The 6888-nt window shown below is 47.2% G+C and overlaps 1 protein-coding gene and 1 pseudogene across 1 annotated transcript in view; one reads left to right on the top strand and one right to left on the bottom strand.

Moving 5' to 3' along the window:
• FAM110A (family with sequence similarity 110 member A) overlaps positions 1 to 413 on the bottom strand; it is a gene marked incomplete at its 3' end in the record, with an annotated part of 5214 nt that extends 4801 nt beyond the window's left edge. Inside the window, 1 exon segment of the mRNA XM_006162503.3 lies at positions 247 to 413.
• Positions 414 to 6525: 6112 nt separating this feature from the next.
• LOC114004770 (uncharacterized) lies at positions 6526 to 6625 on the top strand (annotated as a pseudogene).
• The last annotated feature ends 263 nt before the right edge of the window (positions 6626 to 6888 follow it).

The following is a 6888-nucleotide window of genomic DNA, read 5'->3' as shown; positions in this document are numbered from 1 at the left end:
TGGGGCCTCCCGGCGGCGGGGGGGGCCGCGAGCCGGGCGGCACGCTTTGTACCACCACCGCTCGTCGCGCCTCTGAACCCGGGTTGGCCTAGCTCTCAAATTAAAGGGCTGACGACACGATCCCTTCGGTCCCATTTAGCCGAAAGCCGAAAGGTCTCCGCTGCCCTGGCCCCGCCATCCCGAGGAGAGGGGATGCCCAGGCTGCCCCCATCCCCGCTGGTAGTCCCTTGCCCTACCCGCACGTACCTGGTGGCGCCCGCGCCGCTGCCCTGCGCGCCTCCAGCCCTGCCCACCTGGAACTCAAGTAGCCCGCGTTTGCGCAACTTCCGGCGGCCGCCCGCAGGTGAACCCGCAAGCCCAGGTATTACCCAAAACGGGGAAGGATAGCCTGGCAGGGGCTGGAGCCGAGCTCCTGCGCTGGTCGGTGGCCCCGCACCGGAACCCGGTGCAATCCGCTGCCCGCCTACCCGGGAAAGTTCTTCCGGGAGCCGGGGCCCGCCCACCATACATCTGGTGCAGGGAGTCCCCATGGCCCGCTCAGGCAGGTTGTACCCATTTTAGAGATGGAAACACTGGACCCCTCCCTCACAGTCACAGTGACGGCCAGTTAATGGTCACTGTGCCAGGCACGGGGGAAAAAGCTTTCCCTGAGAGGAACCCCTTTTAATCTAAGGGGAATTCTATTGTTACCCAGTTGACCGAGGCTGGGACAGGCTGAGTCACTTGCCTAAAGTCACCCTGGGGAATCCAACCTGGGTACTTTCTCTCCAGACTAAACCTTAATGCCTCCCTTTCCACCTGTGTGTCTGTCACCTCAGCAGGCGGCTGGACCTCTCCTGCCCTCCATTCCTCAAGTGAGGAGACATCCACCTTCTGGACCAGGCCAGTGTGAGCTCCAAAGGCCTGAGGGTGCCTGCAGCAGCTCTGTGCAAACGGTGGACATCAGTAAGGGCAGCCAAGTTAGTAATAATAACTAGCACTTCTGCACCCCAGATGCTGTGGTCAGTTAAACCTTCGGAACCCCCTGGCGGGGAGGAACTGTCTAGTCCCCATTTCACAGATGAGACTACAGTCCTGCAGGAAGGAGGCCTGGGAGGGAAGTGACAGTCTCTTCCACCAGCCCAAGCCTGTGTGTCACTTCAGGTGGGCACATTTGCAAGGCCATTTCCACTGGGATGCTGGAGCCAGGTGTCCAAAGAGGGCCCAGGTACATGTCTGTGCCTGGTGGGGGCTGGGTCAGGACTGGAATGGGGATGTGAGAAGGCAGGAAGTAACCCCACTGGCTTTCCTCCCCTCTCAGCTCAGTGCTTCCTCCTCCATCCTGATTTCAGAGGGAGGGGTCAACAAGACCGTGATTCCCCCCAAAGGTCTCCTGGGTCTCCACCTGGTCCTCCACTGAGGCAACAAGGGGGGAAGGAGGAAGGAGACTCCTTTGGGCACTGATGGTAGTCAAAGCAACTACTTTCATAATAAAAAAAGGAAGAACTAAGGGATTCTGAGCATGTTCTTGGTACCAGGTGCTGTCACAAACACTTTACATGCATATTAACACACTTAATCCGCACACCTACCCTGTGTGGGTACTGCTATTATGTCCATTTTCCAGAAAAGATCATTGAGGCACAGAGAGGTGAAGTCTCTTGCCAGAGGTCACACAGCTGGTATATGGTAGAGCCAGGATTTGGACCCAGGCTAGGGTCTGGAAGGGGAGGTGGAAGGGACAGTTTTCAGTGTTGGGCTTTGGCTACTCACCAGAAGTGTCTCAGGGAACCCCTGAAGGATCTACGTTTCCTGGGACCAGCAGATGGCATAATGGTTACATCACTGGATTCCCACATAGTCGACTGCGGTTCAAGTCCCAGACCAGGTAGCTTAAAACTTACGCCAGGCGTGGGAACCAGCAGTTAGCGTAATGGCTATGTCGCTGGACTCCCACGTAGTCAACCGCGGTTCAAGTCCCGGACCTGGTGGCTTAAAACTCACACCAGGCGCGTGTGTGTGCGTGCCCAAGATCCCGAGAGGAGAATGGAGGAGAAGGGATTGCGGCGTGACCATCCCCCCTAGGGGGTGATTTCTCGCTTTCTGTCTCTATGTCTCTGTCTGGCAAGTGCACGCACCCTATAGTGAAAATCTCTCCAAAAAAAAACTCCAAAAAAAAAAAACAAAAAACTTACGCCAGGCGTGTGTGCATGCTTGCCCAAAATGAACTGAGGCATGGCCATCCCCCTGGGGGGGGGGTGATTTTTCACTTTCTGTCTTTCTGTCTCTCAGGCAGTACACACAACCTCAAAAAAAAATCTCTCTTAAAAAAAAAAAAGACTATGGTTTCCTAGACTGGGCCTCAAGGGAATCAGATCTTATCACTCCAGGACTCAGTCCTGGCCCAGTTGGATAGCTAATCTCCAACCATTTCCTGGGCCAGCCAAAGCCCTCTGCTGTTCCTGAACACACCAAGACCTTTCCTGCCTCAGGGCCTCCGCAGCTGTCCTCTGCCTGAAATTTCCCTCACTTCCCCCAGGTCTCACTTCAAATGTCATCTCCTCAGAGAGGCCTCCCTGGCCTAAGCGGCTCCCACCAACTCTCTCACCATTTTGTTCCCTTCCCAGCATTCGCCCTCCTCCTGTCATTTTAGATATTCACTTATCACTTGCTTCCTGTCTTTCCTGCTGGACCGGCAGCTCCATCACACCCTTCCCTGTCGTCTTCCTGCAGGGACCAATACTGCGTCCAAACCTTTGCACACACTGGTTCCGCTGCCTGCACTGCCCTTGCCACTGCCTGCCCCAGCCACCTCTGTAGGATGTGGCATGGATCCAGAACCAGCCTGCCTGAGTTCAAACCCAGCTCCACCAGTGATTACCTCGGAAACCCTGGGGTAGATACTCAACTTCTCAGCTTCCCCAGCTGTACAGCAGGACTCCCGAGGCTGCTTCCTGCCCAGCGCAAGGCCGGTGCATGCAAATACCACCAGAACGTGAGCTGTCATAACTACTCGACCAAGCTGATCTCCTGGGTGCCCAGTTTCTAGGGGAGGCCTTTACCAGCCTGGAATGTTGACCTATTATTCTCATAGGTTCAAATTTGAGAATAGCTAGAGTCAGGACCACAATGGAATGGTTACATCACTGGACTCCCACATAGTCAACAGCGGTTTGAGTCCCAGACCCAGTGACATAAACTCACACCAGGCATGTATGTGTGCATGCCTAAGATCCCAAGAGGAGAATGAAGAAGGGATTGTGGCATAGCCATCCCCCCCTGGGGGGTGATTTCTTGCCTTGTCTGTTTCTGTCTCTCCAGTGAGCCTTATAGCAAAAATCTCTCTAAAATTAAAAAGAGTGCAGTTGGGGCCAGCAGGTGGTATAATGGTTAAAGTGCTGGACTCCGACAGGACTAGTTGTGGGTTCAAGTCCTAGATCTAGCAGCTTGAAAATCATACAGGGTGCATGTGCGTGTGTGCCCAAAATCCCAGAAGGAGAATGGAGGAGAAGGGATTTCGGCATGGCCACCCACCCCAGGGAGGTGATTTCACACTTTCCCTCTCCCTGTCTCTTTCTGTCTCTCTTACCCTATAGCAAAAATCTTAAGAAAAAAACAAAGACTGTAGAGTCACTTAAATAGACATTTCACAAAAAAGATACATAGATGGCCAAGAATCATGAAAAAAAGGGGTTCAACATCACTAATCATTAAAGAAACCACAAAGTACCATATCACACCCATTAGGATGGCCATTATAAAAATAAATAAAAATAGAAGGACAAGATGATGGTGCAGGGAAAACACAGTTCTGAAAGGCTGACCCACACTGGAAGCTTCCAGGTTTGTGTCCAAGACCTCCCTAAACATGTTGGGCACACGTGTGCCCATGGTCCAGGTCTGGCTAAAGCTGGGAGTGGATCATGGCATGAAGACCCTGTTGGGGGAGGCTATCCTCTGTCTGACCATCTCTCTCTATTTCTCTCATTCATGGAAGAAAGAAAAAACAATTTTTAATACAAACAAAAAATAATAAGTGTTGATAAGTATGTCAAGAAATTAGGCAGGGAGAGCGGACTCTGGGCAGAGGGCTGCACACCCATTACAACCTACGTCTTGCCCAGGTTCGGGCTTGCCACTGCCTGGGACACCACCCCTATGCTACTGAAGCAACACATAACTGGCTGCAAAGGCCACTGGAGCCAGGACCCCACACCAAGAGAGGCAAGAGGCACACCTTAAAAAGAAAACACCTTCATGGCTCCTGAGAACTAGTGATTTCAGGGAAAAAAGAGAAATGAAGATTTTCTACTGATAATTCAGCCTCCAGCCCACAAACCTGAGTGGAGAGGCAAGGGGCAGGACTTCAGAAGAAGACACCTCCATGGCTCCTGAGAACTAGTGATTTCAGGGAAAAAATTATTCTATTGATAATTCAGCTTCCAGCCCACAAACTCGAGTGGTAGAAAGCCCCTCAAGCTTTTTCTCTGTCTCTGTCTCTGCTTCTGTCTTCTCATTTTTTGTAATTTTTCCTTTTTAAAACTTTTAAGGTAAAGTATTTCCTCAGCTTTAGCCCCTCCTTTACCTTTATCTTGTTAATAATCCCCTTTCCCCCTCCCACCCAGGAGAGGCAAGGGGCAGGCCTTCAGAAGAATACACCTTCATGGTTCCTGAGAACTAGTGATTTCAGGCGCCGAGCAGCTTTCTATTTTTTTCTTTTTTTAAAAAAAAAGAAAACATTTTCTTTAGTTTTTTTTTCCTTCTTTTTTTCTCTGTTTCTTGGTTGTCGTTGTTGTTGTAGTTTCTCTCTCTCTGTTTCTTTTTCTTTTATCTCATCTCTCTGGTCTTCAATCTCCATTCACCGTGTTTCTAGACGGATCTAAGGGAATATACCCTAACATCCAATTACTATTAGGGTTAACATATTCCTCAATATCTACTGAATCTGCTGTACAAAGGGATCAAAACGGAATGGCAAAGAGATTCCAGATCACCTCTTTCTGCATGCTCCTGAACGCTCAGATTGAACTTCAAATTTAGGTAGAAACACACCATCCATCAGATGACTACAAATCACCATGGGGCCACAAGAAATATGGGAAAGCAAGAAAATACTTCTCCTCCAAGGGAAAAGAATAGCTCCTCTTCATCCACAGACAGTTCAATGGAAATCATGGAAATGTCTGGTAAAGAATTTAGAATATTCATAACGGCAAAGCTAACAGAGATGGAAGAGAGGAGAGACAATGAACTGCAGAAGAGAAAAGAGAAAGGAGATGACGAGTTCCAGGTGAGGAAATTCTTGCAAGATCTAAAAGAGGAATTACACATATTAAAAAATAATCAAATGGACCTGTTAGAGATGAAGGCTATAATACAGGAAGTCAAATCTCCCTTGAAAGTATTAAAAGCAGACTAGATCATACAGAAAGTAGAATCTCAGATGTAGAAGAGAAAATTGCTGGCCTAGAAAAATCCCCCACAAAGACAGAGAAAATGGCCCCCAAAAATGGGAATAATATAAGAGAAATACTAGATACCATCAAACATCCAAACATCCAGATAATTAGTATCCTAGAAGGTGAAGAGATTTATAAGGGTGTTGATAATCTATTCCATGAAATCCTGCAGAAAAACTTTCCAAACCTAGAGAGGCATTCAAAGATCCTGTCCCAAGAAATACAAAGGACCCAAATAGAATCAACCCAAGAAGATCTTCTCCAAGACACATTATAGCCACATTGACCAAAACCACAGACAAAGACGAGATACTAAGATTGGCAAGAGAGAAACGGCAAATTACCTACAAAGGATATCCCATCAGGCTAACAGCAGACCTCTCATCTTAAACAATGCAAGCAAGGAAAGAATGGGAAAATATATTCAAAGTGTTAAGGGAAAAGCAATTTCAACCAAGAATACTGTATCTGGAAAAATTATCCTTCATATGGGAAGAAAAGACAAGAACATTCTCAGATAAACAAAACCTGAAAGAATTTCCCAGCACCAGACCAGATCTCCAAGAAGTTCTCAAGAGAGTGCTATATCAGGAAAATTAAATACAGACACACAGAAATAAGAGTTCAGAATCTAAGAAAATGGCCAACTTAACCACAGGGACAAGTCTGGAGTTGAATATTATATCCCAGAATTCAATCGGGAAGATAGAACCACAACAGAAGATAGATTAAGTACATGAGACTGAACCGGTGAAATAGCATTTTGTGACTTTTGACTAAAATATTGCTGATTTTCTTCTAGGCTTTGTTGTATGGTTTTAAAGTTTTTTGGCCTGTCTTGAGCTGTCAATAGGTTCATGTACCTACTATTTGAACAGAGTCCTAACCTGTTTCCTGGCTTTAAGTTTTAAGCAAAGTTCCTTAGCATTTCTTTGATTTATTAAAGTTAAAACTGTTTTTCTTGAAATTACCAGCTGAACTTGCTATTGAAAGTAGTTAGATTATTTAAAAAATTGTGTGATCAATAAAAATGTGGGGGGGAGGAATGGAAGACAACTGTAAACACCAGAGATAGTGTGAGAAGAGGGTGGGTGCTCACTTCGGCAGCACATGGAACGATACAGAGAAGATTAGCATGGCCCCTGTGCAAAGATGACATGCAAATTCGTGAAGCATTCCATATTTTTTTGCAGCATTATTCACAATTGCCAAGACATGGAACCAACCTAAATGTCCACAAACTGATGAATAGACTGGAAAAGTGTGGCACATATACTCTATGGAATACTACTCAGCTATAAAAAAAAAAAAAACAGGACCCTGGCATTTGATAGAAAGTGGTCAGATATGAGGATCTATTGCTGAGTGAAGTAAGCCAGGCTATGAAAGAAAGATATTGTATGTATCCACTTAATATACACCAAATATCTGCACTCTATGGTAGAGAACA

The sequence above is a fragment of the Tupaia chinensis genome, unplaced genomic scaffold (assembly GCF_000334495.1).
Source record: "Tupaia chinensis unplaced genomic scaffold, TupChi_1.0 Scaffold140086_1, whole genome shotgun sequence".
Taxonomy (NCBI): Eukaryota; Metazoa; Chordata; class Mammalia; order Scandentia; family Tupaiidae; genus Tupaia; species Tupaia belangeri.
This window is presented reverse-complemented; position numbering and strand designations above follow the sequence as displayed.